We start from the raw sequence: 13,054 nt of genomic DNA, 5'->3' as shown, positions 1-13,054 counted from the left end.
ATCTTCAACGGTTATAAAAAGAACAGTTAAACAAGAAAGCAAGAAAACAAGAAAGCAAATTACAGACATTAAAAGGTTAACACATTTCGGTACACATGACACGTAATTGACGCTCAGAACATTTATAGATATCAAAATCGGCGCACTCAAATACGAGAAGGCAGGGCATACTGTATGCGCTGTTTCCCGGTGTTCAAACGGGCTATAAAGACCTCCCAAGGATTCTTATTCCTGAAAGGGCAATTCATTTCTTTCTGTCGCAACTGGACCAAATTACGCATATGGTTTATGTCTCTTTTTTTGTTTATATTTTGAATCGGCTATGCACACGATACCTCGTATCAACAAAGTTTCGACCTCTGAACGTGGCTTGGCTACAAAAATTGTTATTGGAATCCCTGTATTGCAGTTGTTTCGAAGACAATTTCTTAGACCTATATTCTTTATACTTCATACGTAACCAGCCTTTATCAGGTTTGAAATGGCAGAGTCAGAATTCAATCTAAAGACTTTAAGTACTCAGTTTGATAAGCAGATGCGAAATCGTAAGCATCTAGCAAACAATGATCGCGTAGCGGAAGGTGTACAAGTTGCAGTAAAAACTTGAATGCGTAAAAAGAAGTATTTGTCGATTTAATTGTTTTCACTATACGCCGAAATAATTTCGGTTTATCGCGAACTTTTCTCTCTACCATGACACGATCAGAAAGGAGAAGGAGGAGGATAAACTTTATTGACACCATCGTAATGTGGTGTGGGGCCCTCAGTCCAGGACTCCATTGGAGACCCCTGCCGCAGCGGCCCTTTCCACCAGCCGAAACTGGGAATCGAGACCGGAGCTGGACAGCTTCTTCTCCCGCTGCTCACGGGAAGGGTGGGATAGAAATAACTACCAGTAGTAGCCACGGCGGATTTAACAGGTCCTCCTATTTCATACTGCACCCAGCCAGTTTTGGCCCGCATTAAAGGTGAAAAAAAAAAAACACACGTTAGCGTCGAGCACATACAAGAGGGGATTTATTATATAAAAAGCACATACGGCATACCTATCGGTTAGGCAAACCCAAGGGAACCGGGAAAAAAAAGGCAGGTTTATTAAAATTTAATCTATACCAGGTGATTTTTTGCTTTTATTGAAAGCGGAAATGCTTCCTTCCCTACCAGGAAATTTCGCTGCAGCACATTTTGAAATGGAGGTAGTCTACTGCGTACGTATATGTTCGCGGTAGTACAAACAGACAAGTCTCGCGGGGTCAAGATTGATTGATTGATTGATTGATTGATTGATTGATTGATTGATTGATTGATTGATTGATTGATTGATTGATTGATTGATTGATTGATTGATTGATTGATTGATTGATTGATTGATTGATTGATTGATTGATTGATTGATTGATTGATTGATTGATTGATTGATTGATTGTGGGGTTTTACACCCTGACGCTAAACAGGCGATAAAGCGCGCCGTAGTGGAGGGCTCCGGATAAATTTTGACCACCTGGGGATCTTTAACGCGTCGAAATCTCGAACACAAGGGCGTTTTTGCTTATCGCCTCCATAGGAAAAGCGGCCGCTGCGGCCGCCGCGGCGGGTGGTTCAAGTGTGAAACGTGAGTGATACGGCACAGGATAAGAGGAGTTTCCAGAAAGGACCGCCGGTCATATGCTAGCCAATTCCCCACATGGTTCTCATAAAACTATCTTCACTTTCAGAATGTTATGCGTGCCATCCAACGCCCACCTGGCCGGTTCGTTCTCAAACCGTACACAGAGTTCATATGTCTCACCCTTATCCGCAGTAATAAGATCTCTGCCTTCATTCTTTTAGTCCCCGGTCACACGCCATGGGCACTGGGGAAATCACGCAGCGAACATCTTCACGGGAGCAGTTACGTCTCCCCGCTCCTAATATCCCGTCTTGCCCGATCGTTTTCGCTCGTGACCCTCGCTTTCACCCTGCTCACGCGTCAGCTGTCGAACGTCGAGCCATTGATCTTGATCTCTCGTCCTGAATGGTTCTCTTCCTCAGACGCTGCCTTAGAACAACGCGGAAGCAAAGATGGTATACCACAAAATACTGCACAATCGCACGGCGTCATCGATGAACGTTCAGAATCCGCGTACAGCTAATCCTGAAACGCCCGTTTTAGTCGCGGTTTGTTCTTTACGTCGTACGCGGCAAGCAATACTAGACGATGATTCATGACCAGTGGACAGCTCTCGACATGCCGGCTCGAGTCACTACCTAGGGGGTTAAAAAAGAGGTCTCTTTCGAACCGAAGTCGTCACAGCAAGCGGCTCTGGCTAGCTACCACCCTTGAACTCAGAAAATAGGTATTGATGGAGGCGAAAAGCAAAAACGCCCGTGTGTACGAGATCCCCAGGTGGTCAAAATTAATCCGGAGCCCTCCACTACGGCGCGCCTCATCGCCTGCGTTGCGTCGGCGCATTAAATCCTACAATCAATCAGAAAATAGGTACATACACTTTAGACGAAAAGAAAAGAGAGGTGAATTACCAGTTGAGCCTCTGTAGCTAAATTTGTAGAGCATCCGACGGGTTATCCGGTGGTTGTGGATATTTAAATCTCAGCTTTATGCGGCTAGGCGAAAGCGGTCCTGTGTATGCCGAAAACTCTTCCTCCGGAACCTGATGAGCATGCGTAAAGGAAACACGTTGGAGAGGAGTTACAAGTGAGCAGAGAGAGCATGGCTGGATTTATATCACTCGCAGCAGGTGCGCGCAGCGAGCTGTTGCATGAAGCACTGATCAAGCAATAACAGCGGGCGTCTTACGAACATCAATTCCACTAATGCATTCAGTGCAACAACGCCAGAATGAGCATACGCTCAGACAGTGTAGACAGAAGAGAATAGCTCTACTGTTTTCTTCGATAAGTGGGATCGTCATCGCACTCATCGTTCGTTTCCGCTGGTCAGTGAGGAGTCGGTCGAGACGATAACGAGGCTTCTTGGGGCGCAGGCTTATACACGGACCCAGACATACATAATGCGCTGTAATTATATTTTCGTCACGGTTTTAAAATGTCGCTCAGTTTTCTTCCGCGGCGGCGGCCGAGTCATACGGTGAGTCAGGGAGCGCGACTCGCGCTCTTCCCACGAGTATCAGAAAATTGATTTGATTGATTGTAGCATTGAACGCGCCGACGCAACGCAGGGGATGAGGCGTGCCGTAGTGGAGCGCTCCGGATTAATTTTGACCGCCTGGGTAACTTTAACGTGCGCCGAAATCTCGTACACACGGACGTTTTTTTTTTTTTGCTTTTCGCCTCCATCAGAAAAGCGGCGGCTGCGGCCGGGAATCGCACCCGCGTCCTCGTGCTCCGCAGCACAACGCCTTGGTCACTGAGCCACCGCGGCGGGTAGCACCAGAAAATCGCGATATCACCGAATGACAAACAACACACGAAAACCACCCGCCATCAGACGCCAACACAAAGGCAAAGCTGGACTACTTCCGAGGAGTAATATACGGCACCAGTCCGTTTGCGCTAACAGCCCGAAGGGCACATAAAAAGGACGCCCCTCGCGGACGTCGGAAGAGCCCTTCGGAACTACCGCCCGCGAAGGTGGGAAACGACTGCGGGGGCGTTAAAAGGATCTCCGGGCTGCATCGCCTATCGCGAGCGAGCAAATTGTCGCGCATTTATCAGGTCGCGCAACGGAACACAGCCGGCTCATGTATGGCGAGCTGCTTCCCCTCTCGCTGTATGCATCATATCCACGGCAGCAAACGATGCCTCCCCCGTAACTCGATCCGTGAGAGCACGCAGCGAAAAAAGGAAGCTCGATGCTTCACCCTGGTGTTATTTCGAGGAGCGAGGCGGACGAAAGCTATTGTTCCAGCGAATGAGGCGAGACACCGGCCATCAGTTCCTCGTCCCCGCCCACCTGCGTTTTGTTGTTGAAATAAGGAAGCCTGGCCGTGGTCAGCTAAGCTGCTGGCGCAAATGGCGAAAGCTTGGCTACCTCCAAAACTGCGCCTTGCCCGACAAACCGAGGACCAATAGGTTGCTCGTTGTGATCCTCCAGCCCGGATTCTGTCTACGCATATGCCGCCCGAAGTGCGATCGAGAGACATTGCATGCTGCACTATAGAGTGTAATATTCGGATGTACTAGAGAAAATTCTGGCGCTAGCGTCTTGGCCAGCCGCACTTCAATGGCCGCGGCATCATGGGGCCACTGTGAAGCGTTCTACTGCACTTCCGATGGCTCGAGAATAGGCTCAACTATTGTCCGTGGCAAAAAAAAAAAAGGAAAAAAATGAACTCGTAATCGTGCTGTTTTACGAATAATCACACTGGTTTTTAAAGGTGTAGTTAATAAAGCGATTCGTATCTTGCAACACCAACAATAAAAAATGGCTCCATTGTTACTTTTGCCATCTACATCGCCAGTTGCGCCGCTGTAAAATTTTAAAATTTGGGTTGGAGTCAAAAAGGACAGTGAACTGAGGACATTAAGGTACTACGTGAAAAATAGGTTCTACGAGAGGAGCATCTACCGTCTGAAGGCAAAGTCTACACTGTAAAATGATTTACACAGGGGATTTTTGGTGTCTACAGCTCACACCTTTACACCCTACCAAAGCCACATCACCCATTTAAAGGGGCCTTTTTATTGTTAGTTACCCCCTTTGAAAAGGTGTCTGGTTTTTGATAGGGTTTAAGAGTGTTAGTTATAGATAAAAAGGGTGTAAATCGTTGTACATCGTGGAAAGAGCGGGATATCGCCGAAGAATGAAGTAAACTCCCTTTTGGTGCCGAAGTAGCGCGTTTGGGAGTACATGCTGCTAGCTAACCACACGCACGAAGGGCGCCCGACTCAAGAACAATGTTACTCACAATCGAGAAGTCACGTGACAGTCCAGTTAAATGAAGAAAGGAACACTCCACACTGCTCCGTATCAAGGTTTCATTCAGTCTAGGAGGAGTGGGCGGCTGTAGCTCCGCGGTGCGGCCATGACCGCTAAACATTAAGGTGATAGTGACGCGGCGGAAACGCTGCATCAGGAGGGCTCTAGCATGCGCATCTGAGCTTCCTGAACATCCCACTGACCTTCGTCCTGTCGTGGCACCATTATCGGAATCTCGGGGCTGCAAGAATACTGGTTCTTTTTTGAACTCAAAATTCTACACCCGCCTCAAAATGGAATGGAAGGCCCGCCATTTTCTGGCCCCGAAAAAGGCCCGCATACATAGGATTTGAACTGGGTCGGCGAAGCAAGTTTTCGCGCACAAGATACGGCGCTCAATGATGATGATGATGATTTATTTTTTTTATGTCGCAAGGCCGACTAGGGGCAAGGAGCGCCAAAAACAAGGTACTTCATGAAAGATAGGGCGCCCAAGGTGATTCCTATCACTCACGCTGCTCGGCCAGTAATGAGACTACACACTTACTGCGGATGGCCCCTAGCTTTTCCGAGTACCGACAACAGGACTTTGAAACAGCGCGAATCGTCAGCCCGCCTAGTCCGACCGACTGAATTTATGCAAGCCCACTGAATCCAAGCTGTGAACGGTGACCACCCACGGCAAAACGGTATTTCCTCGAGACGCCAGTCCTCCACCACTTCCTTTAACATCCGTACATCATTAGGTCCATTATTAATTTATTACAGTTTCCCAGTGACCATAACCTCGCCCCCTTCCCTCAGAAACAAAACTACACTAAAGCGGAACGTGTCGTCTTTGTACTCTCTGTGAATAAGCCTGCATGTGCCCACCACCATTATCGCCACCACGGTGGCGGGTGTTACCTGATCCACTGGCTGTCAGTTGTCGGCTGTGCTCCCTCCTCAAAATCGACTAATCGGAGGCGTTATGAGCCGTAGCCCGGCGCACATACAGCACCAGCCGAACATACTTATAGCCCTCAATTTCGAATACCCGAACCCACCAACGCTTCAAGAGCACTCTTGACTGCTCAAAATCGACCAACTGAATGCACCGTAGGTATAAGTGCAACTTGACGCATATGTACTCTCTATTGGGATGAAAACTGTTTGCACACGCCTGCAAGGAATTTCCCTCCCGTAAGTCGTATGTGGTCTTTCAACGTCCTGCCTAATTAGCGCGGTGAAAAAAGGAAGTTTTATTTCTGGGAAGGTTTAGTATGGGCGATTTAGTCGCGGAACGGCGGCTTTGCGGGCCCCAGCATGCATTCAATGGTTATTTGTTCGCGTCTTTCGAGGTGCCATGAACAAAATTCAACAGTGTTTTAAATGAAAAAAAAAAAAAAAAGAAAGACTAGCTTTCGGTAACTTACTAAACTATTCCAGTCCTGGAAGACTTTTTCCTTAAATCAAAAAAAGATGGTCTTTGAACATCCCTGTCTAATTAGGGGGAAACATGAAACTTGTACGCTTAGGGGTTGCTTCTGTTTGTGTCTTTGAAGGTCCATGAAGACAAAATACAAATTTGTTTATTTTAAAGTACCAGCGTTTACTGGCTCACTCAACTTCACTCCGGACTTGCAAGGTGCTTTAAAAAACAGGACAAATTTAAACAGTTTCACATTTCGCGCTACACAACGTCCCCATTGACGTAATAGGGTGAGCCCTAACAGCAGAGTTCTTACTGTGTCAACTGCCGTTAGTATTCAAGTCATACGATTAAACAGAACTAGAGGCGCCACCAGTCTCACAAGCGAGACCCTCTGACGTCATAGACATCTGGTGACAAAGTAGCGCGTGTACTGCCGCTATTTCAAGTGTTGTACCAAACATCTAGCTTAGTTGTTGGGAATTTGCGCTAAAACTGGCGCCATTGTTATTGTGTAAATGCAGTTTTTGAATAAGACAAACTTATATTTTTATTTTGTCGTTATGGCCTTTTCAAGATGTCCTATAGACAATCAAACGTCTCAAGTACATGACATGATGCAATGGTTCTCAAGTGGGGGACCGCGAGGGCATTTGGGGAGTCAGCGAAGCCTCCTTCAAAACTTCCCGCCTCCCGCCTTCGCCATTCTTTTCTCGATTTTGCCAGCACTTGCTTGCAACGCAAAAAGGTGGCTTCGCCGCATTACTTGCACGTTTAGTTGCTCCGCGTAGCACATATTTTAACATCTGCTTTCTGAACAACGCATCAGCTATGAGAAGAAAAAAATCAGACAGAAAAGGCAGCATTTGGGTTTTTACAAGATTTTAGATTCAAGGAAAAATTGTTGCACATTATGACGCGCATCGTCATTAACGTCAAGCAGAAAACGCGGGCATTGAATATGTGTGTGGGCGACGTAATCTGCAAATGCAAATTGTTTGAAATTATGGCACCGATCAACGTGGGCTCCATCGTGGGGTCCCCCATTGTTTTCGTAAGGCCAAAAGGGATCCCAGAGGCAGCTATGGGTGAGAACCACTGATATGTCATAATGCATGAACTTTGCTTTCGAGTGTCGCGTATACATTAGCCATACAGATAGCTACTGAGCTTTACTCTACAGATACGGGCGAATTTGTGACCTTCACTTCAGATGAACTGACGGATAACGTCTGTACACTGGGAGCAATTTTTGGCGTAAAAGTCTAGCAGAAAATTTTTTTGTAGAAAGACACTTCCCGTGAGTGTTTGTTAAAAGAAGTCAGCGTGATATGGCGTGTATGAGTTTGTCCTTGGCCCAGGCGAATAAGGGCGCATGGGAGGTAGAATACAGTCAAAAGGGTGAACCTTGACGCTACCCGAACGCCGAATAATGGAATGCATTGATTTCTGTTAAAATTTGTTTAACAGTTTATAGTAAAGCTTAAATCTTGAAACGGTGAAAAATTGGTCAGGTAAGTATAATGAACCCACCGTGTGCGAAAATTTATTTTTATTCTAAATTGATTTGTGGTTTTTATCGTGTTTTTTATCATCTTCTTAAGCTCCTATGGAAACGAGCGGGAGGTCCCTCTCCACACGAAATAAAATCCTGTGTACGCCACTCACCGCTGAAGTGATGAAAAAAAAAACAGTGGTTGATTCCTCTCTCGTGGGAATCAGTAAAACACGAAAGTGAAATGTGCAGCGAGATCTGCAGTTGAGCATGATTTGCGGGACGGCGGCCGTCTTGTGGGTGTGCTTGGCGAGCAACGTCCTGCTGGCGGGTCGCTTCGTCAAAGGTGTACTGGCGTCATATCAGTGATGAATGTGACGTCAGTGAAATCTTGGTGTATCCCGGCATAAAACACCCTCGTGTTAAAATATGAAACATAAAAACGAACAACCCTAAGTATAACGTACTGTTTGGTATTAAAGGTTGCTTCCTCGCAAGGAGATCCTGTGTGCAGGGGTGCACACTTTACAGGCCGCTTGCTTCGTTGTACTGGCGTCATTTCCGAGGCGGATAGCACGTCAGTGAAATCTTGTTGTATCAGGGGGAAAACACTTTCGTGTTTAAAAAAAAATTACGGCCAGATTTTATTTGGTTAACCTCGCCAAAAGACAAATCTTCAGGAATACTTTATTTGTTTCTAGCCATTTGTATTGAGTCCTTTCTAAACGCTGAAACGAAGTCGTTACTTTACAAAGCTAGTAAATGTTGAAGAAGCTCTGTCAAAACGCGTTTAAAGCATTTTTATACCCTTGCGTAAGAAATTTTGCAAAATCCCGCCACGCTGGGCCCATTCGTCTGTTGAAAAATTCCCTCACCAGGTTTCAGAGTTTAGGTCTAGTCGTTTGGGCTGGGCAGTCATCGACCAGTTAAGTCAGTCTGTCGGTCGGTCGTTGGGCTGGTCACGACAACTTACCTTCATTAGTGCGGGCGGAGCTTTTTTATCCCCTCACGTTTATAGTCATCCCACTGTAGCAAAGCTTGAAGGTTTACGCTTTTGCGATTTTACTTAACGCTAAACTTTTCACGGGGACCTGTTAAAGTCGAGTGTCGAGGCGAAACAGCCTACACGTTCAATTCATGTCTAACGCAACGCCACTTTTGCTTCATTACGCTGCTACCATAGGATTCCATGATATTCACTACATTGTTGCCCTAATACTTCGCAAGCGTGCACTCATAGGGGGCTAAAGAAAAAGATGACACGAAGAGCAAGCACGGATCCATGCGTTGTTTTCTGTGATCTGGGTTACGCGAGTTGTGAGCCTTCTTTTTCACGGAGCAAGTTGTCCAAAGGAAACACGTTTCCCTGGAAGTACACTGACGCCTTATCGCTCATGATTGCTGGAACTCCCTCTTGTTAACTCTCGCGGAGAGCCCCGCATAGAAACAACATCACTCAAGTTCGTGACGCTGGCCCCTGCCAACGACAAACGTGACGTGCCTACATTGTCAGTGTGAATGATTTGCTGGGATGATGCATGAGGTTTACAACTCCAGTCCGAACGGAAGTTTTAAGTTCTCCGCCCGCGATTGTGACAAACCGATCCTTTATTCCTCCCTGCCCAATTTCGGTGTCCACCTTGTGTTCCAAAAACTCGCTCTTATTGCTTTTGAAGCACCAAGAAAAAAAAATCAGCTTGTAAACTTCACCACTTCTGATGAGGTGAAATGGAAAATCATACGCAGGAATTTCTCGCATACGTTATTCACATGGCATGCCAATACGTCACAGTGCACTTGCGTCACAACTTGCGTCACAACTTGCACTTAATGACTGACGCGTCCCCTGCGTGATTTCCTGCACAATAGTTTAGGCGTGTGAGGTGGCAGTCTACCATTCACTCATCTTTCATCTTTCCTTCACTGACAGGTAGGTGCATAAATACACCGAATAAAACAGTCTGAGTTATAGAAGCTGAAACAAACATCGCACAATCAGCTTATACAGACGCGTTTTCTAGGTCCCCAGCTTATGGAGCAGCAGGAGGACGCCGCAAAAGTAAAACGATATTTAAACACTGAATTTAACGCTGAGCGCTCGTACACGTGTTCTGTTACTGTTTACTCCGATCATTCTGCCACTAAAGCAATTGAAGCCGTTAAAGCCGTTTCAGTTAGCATTTATACTAAGGAGGGAAGGGTGTTGAAGGAAGGCGGGAAAGTTAACCTGGCTAGAGCCCAGTTTTCTATCCTGCACGTGGGAAAGGGAACATCAGCAAAAAAATGAAAGCAAAGAGCGAAGAAAAATTGGAGCAGACAGCTATGCCCAGCGCTGAAGCACTAAGCTTCTTTGATATATTGATGGGCTAAGCAAATCACACGCGTATACGCATTTCTCTTAACCATCATGCAGATGCCGTTTCACCATTTCCTCTTATCGTTCCGCTTATAATTCTCTACTAAGGCAAGAAAAAAAGGCCCTACTCACTTCACGTCGTTCGATCCAATAACGGAAACGTATCCCTATACGTCCGTACGACCGAAGAACATAAATATACGCTCGTGAGCCATAACGAGAGAAATGATATCACCGTTTCGGTTGAGTGGCTGACATTGGCGACGCCGACGCCTCGAATTTTCCGAAATCAGGTTTCCGGTGTTGTTTTCAAAGCCATACCAGTCGGCACGTGTGCGTGGAGAGCTTATATAAATTGCAGTGAAAAACAGATCAGGTGAATGTCGTTTCTCCTGGACTCCCCGAGCATAGGCGTGGCGACAGCTCTAACTTTTTACATCGCAATGTCCAAGCTACTAGCTTTGTATGATAGTAAGTTTTATTAGATTTGTGTTGTTCTAAGTGTGACTGAGAGCTGCTCCCGAAACAAAATTATATTCCCGCCGAATATCTTGGCAAATCCAGGCAGGTTTTTTGCGTAGTTATTTTGGTGGCGACCCCCCCCCCCCCTTTTTTTTGAAGTAGTGCACAGTGTCCGTTGCAAAAACATTTCTGCAACAACAGAGTGAATACAAAGATATTTATGCTAAAAAATTTTAAAACTACTAGCACTTGTGTCACGGCTCATTCATGCGAACTATGGTCAGCACAAAACAAATCATGGGCGTACTTAAAGCAGAATCAGTACATAAACGGATATTGCAGCATTCTTTTAATTCAAAGTTTCGGTCGGAGGGTTTCTTGCAACAACAAATAAAAGAAACTTGGATAAAAAGCGGTGCTGAAGTGAGGGAAACGAAAAACAGCGAAAACAAATCCCAAATAAGAAATTAAAGCCATTCACTCAATTTGAAAGCTGTCGGAAGTGCAGAGCAGTAGGCGTTGCGCTGCTGAGCACGAGGTCGCGGGTTCGATTCCCGGCCGCGGCGGCCGCTTTTCTGATGGAGGCGAAAAGCAAAAACGCCCGTGTGTACGAGATTTCGGCGCACGTTAAAGATCCCCAGGTGGTCAAAATTAATCCGGAGCCCTCCACTACGGCGCGCCTCATCGCCTGCGTTGCGTCGGCGCGTTAAATCCTAGAATCAATCAATCAATCAAGTGCAGAGCAGTGATTCGCCATAATCGTATGTAGCGCCGTTATCCGCTCACTGCTACCACCCAATAGAAATCAAATTTCCCGCCTTCGCAGTGCTCGCGAGCCCCCTGCCTGAAACTGCGCCAGCGGGAGTTCTGATCTTTTTGTGCTTGCTTTTCCTCCCGCCCGTGCCGGCGTTGCACTACCACTTTTTTTCGCTTACTATCGTAAAAACCAACCCAACGGAATTTCAAATAAATGAGCGCGGGCGCTGCTGGTTAATTACGTATATTAAAGACGATAGTCTTTCTTGGGCTACTTAAACCCAGAAATTTTGGTATGTCTGTATGTCTATCCGTCCGTCTGTCTGTGACTCGATTCAGCCACCCGGCCAAAGTAAAGCAATGCCTCCGCAATGCCTCCGCAATAGTCTCCGCAATGCCTCCGCAATAGTCTCCGCAACCCGTCTAAGTCCGGTGTAATGTTAATACTTGTCAACATTGTTGAAGAAAAACAAGACGTTGCGCAAATATAAGATAAAAAATTAATACAGATGTGATATTTGCAGTGTTCCTTTATAAAAAATTGTACATGCTTGACTTTTGCGAAATTAAATACTTCATCAACTGCAGAAAAAAAATTCTTTCCGCCGTCGCCTGCTGTCGCCCGCGCCACTATAGCTTCTGGCGCCATTTTAAGAAATCTACCGGCAACAGTTACGAAAAGTTCCACTAGATAGGTTCCACGTTCTGCTTGCAACGCACGTGGAGTAGGGAAACGCGGTTTTATAGACGTTGCAGTAGGGCGCCTCGATTCACGCGCGTCTTCGCCGTACGGTAGCGTTGGCATCGAGTCACCCGTTTTGGAGCAGTGGAACGCGGCAAATTTAAAATGATTTAAGCAAACCTTTGGTGTCTTTACCTTGGAAGGAGCGCGACGCAAGAGGAACAACATGAGAGGTGAGCGGAAAAGCGAAGGGAGGCATTTACTTGGCAAAAGTCAATAAAGACTATCGTCTTTTGACGACATTTGAAACGAAAGGAGCAGATACGCGGCCAATTTTTTTGCCTCAAATGTACCTGCAGTTTTTTTTTTTTTTTGCAATAAACAATGGAGAGATTGATGACAAGCGCCAGCCGTTCACGAGTTTCGAACTCTGATGACTATATAAACCGCTTGGCTTTCTAAGACTGTGGGTTACGCCTTGACGAGAGCGGCTACGACGGAAAGCCGGCTCTACTTGGGTCCAGCGAGCGAGCTAAGAAGACAAGGCGCGGCCCTAAAGGGCTCTGCACTTAAAACCGAGACTGCCTCGTATACTGGTGCGAGCAGCGCACAACAGAACAAAAAGAAACCGCACAGAAAAGGCTCTGGCTCACGATTTCGGTTCAAGTGGTGCCCAGTCGCCGTTTTCTTGAGCAAAACAAAAGTGAAACTTCTGCACACCGCCAATAGTACTGCACTTGCGCGGTAGCGTCGGCTGTGCAGGGAGTTCAAGGTGACCCCACCCCCGCAAAGCGGACAGAAACTACGCCGCATCGTTCTTTTTCTGAGCGATGTTGTAAGTCTTCACAATAGACAACAAGCGTATAGTTGTCAGGAAAGATTTTTGTGAATAAAAAATTAAGTCGTGGTATGTTCTGCACAACTTTGTTCCTATGCTTCGGTACTAACGGGCTACGAATCAGGTTAGACAACCAGGGATTCTTTAACTTATCCGGAAAATCATGCACACGAGC

At 46.4% G+C, this 13,054-nt stretch overlaps 2 protein-coding genes across 4 annotated transcripts in view; one reads left to right on the top strand and one right to left on the bottom strand.

Moving 5' to 3' along the window:
- The window catches only part of LOC144153865 (prolyl 4-hydroxylase subunit alpha-2-like), a 302,578-nt gene that overhangs the window by 103,413 nt on the left and 186,111 nt on the right, over positions 1–13,054 (bottom strand). Inside the window, exon 2 of one of the 3 annotated variants that reach the window (XR_013319402.1) lies at positions 2,520–2,651. The exons of the other annotated variants lie outside the window; for them this stretch is intronic. The gene's annotated coding sequence lies outside the window, so the exon portion shown is untranslated. Of the gene's footprint in view, positions 1–2,519; positions 2,652–13,054 lie in introns of those variants that run through there. 3 annotated transcript variants of the gene reach the window in all.
- Dh44 (corticotropin-releasing diuretic hormone 44) overlaps positions 1–13,054 on the top strand; it is a 168,850-nt gene that overhangs the window by 16,581 nt on the left and 139,215 nt on the right. The gene's annotated exons all lie outside the window — the stretch shown is intronic.

Source organism: Haemaphysalis longicornis, unplaced genomic scaffold (assembly GCF_048455015.1).
Source record: "Haemaphysalis longicornis isolate Haplotype H1 unplaced genomic scaffold, Haemaphysalis longicornis Haplotype H1 scaffold_9, whole genome shotgun sequence".
NCBI classification, from domain to species: domain Eukaryota; kingdom Metazoa; phylum Arthropoda; class Arachnida; order Ixodida; family Ixodidae; genus Haemaphysalis; species Haemaphysalis longicornis.
This window is presented reverse-complemented; position numbering and strand designations above follow the sequence as displayed.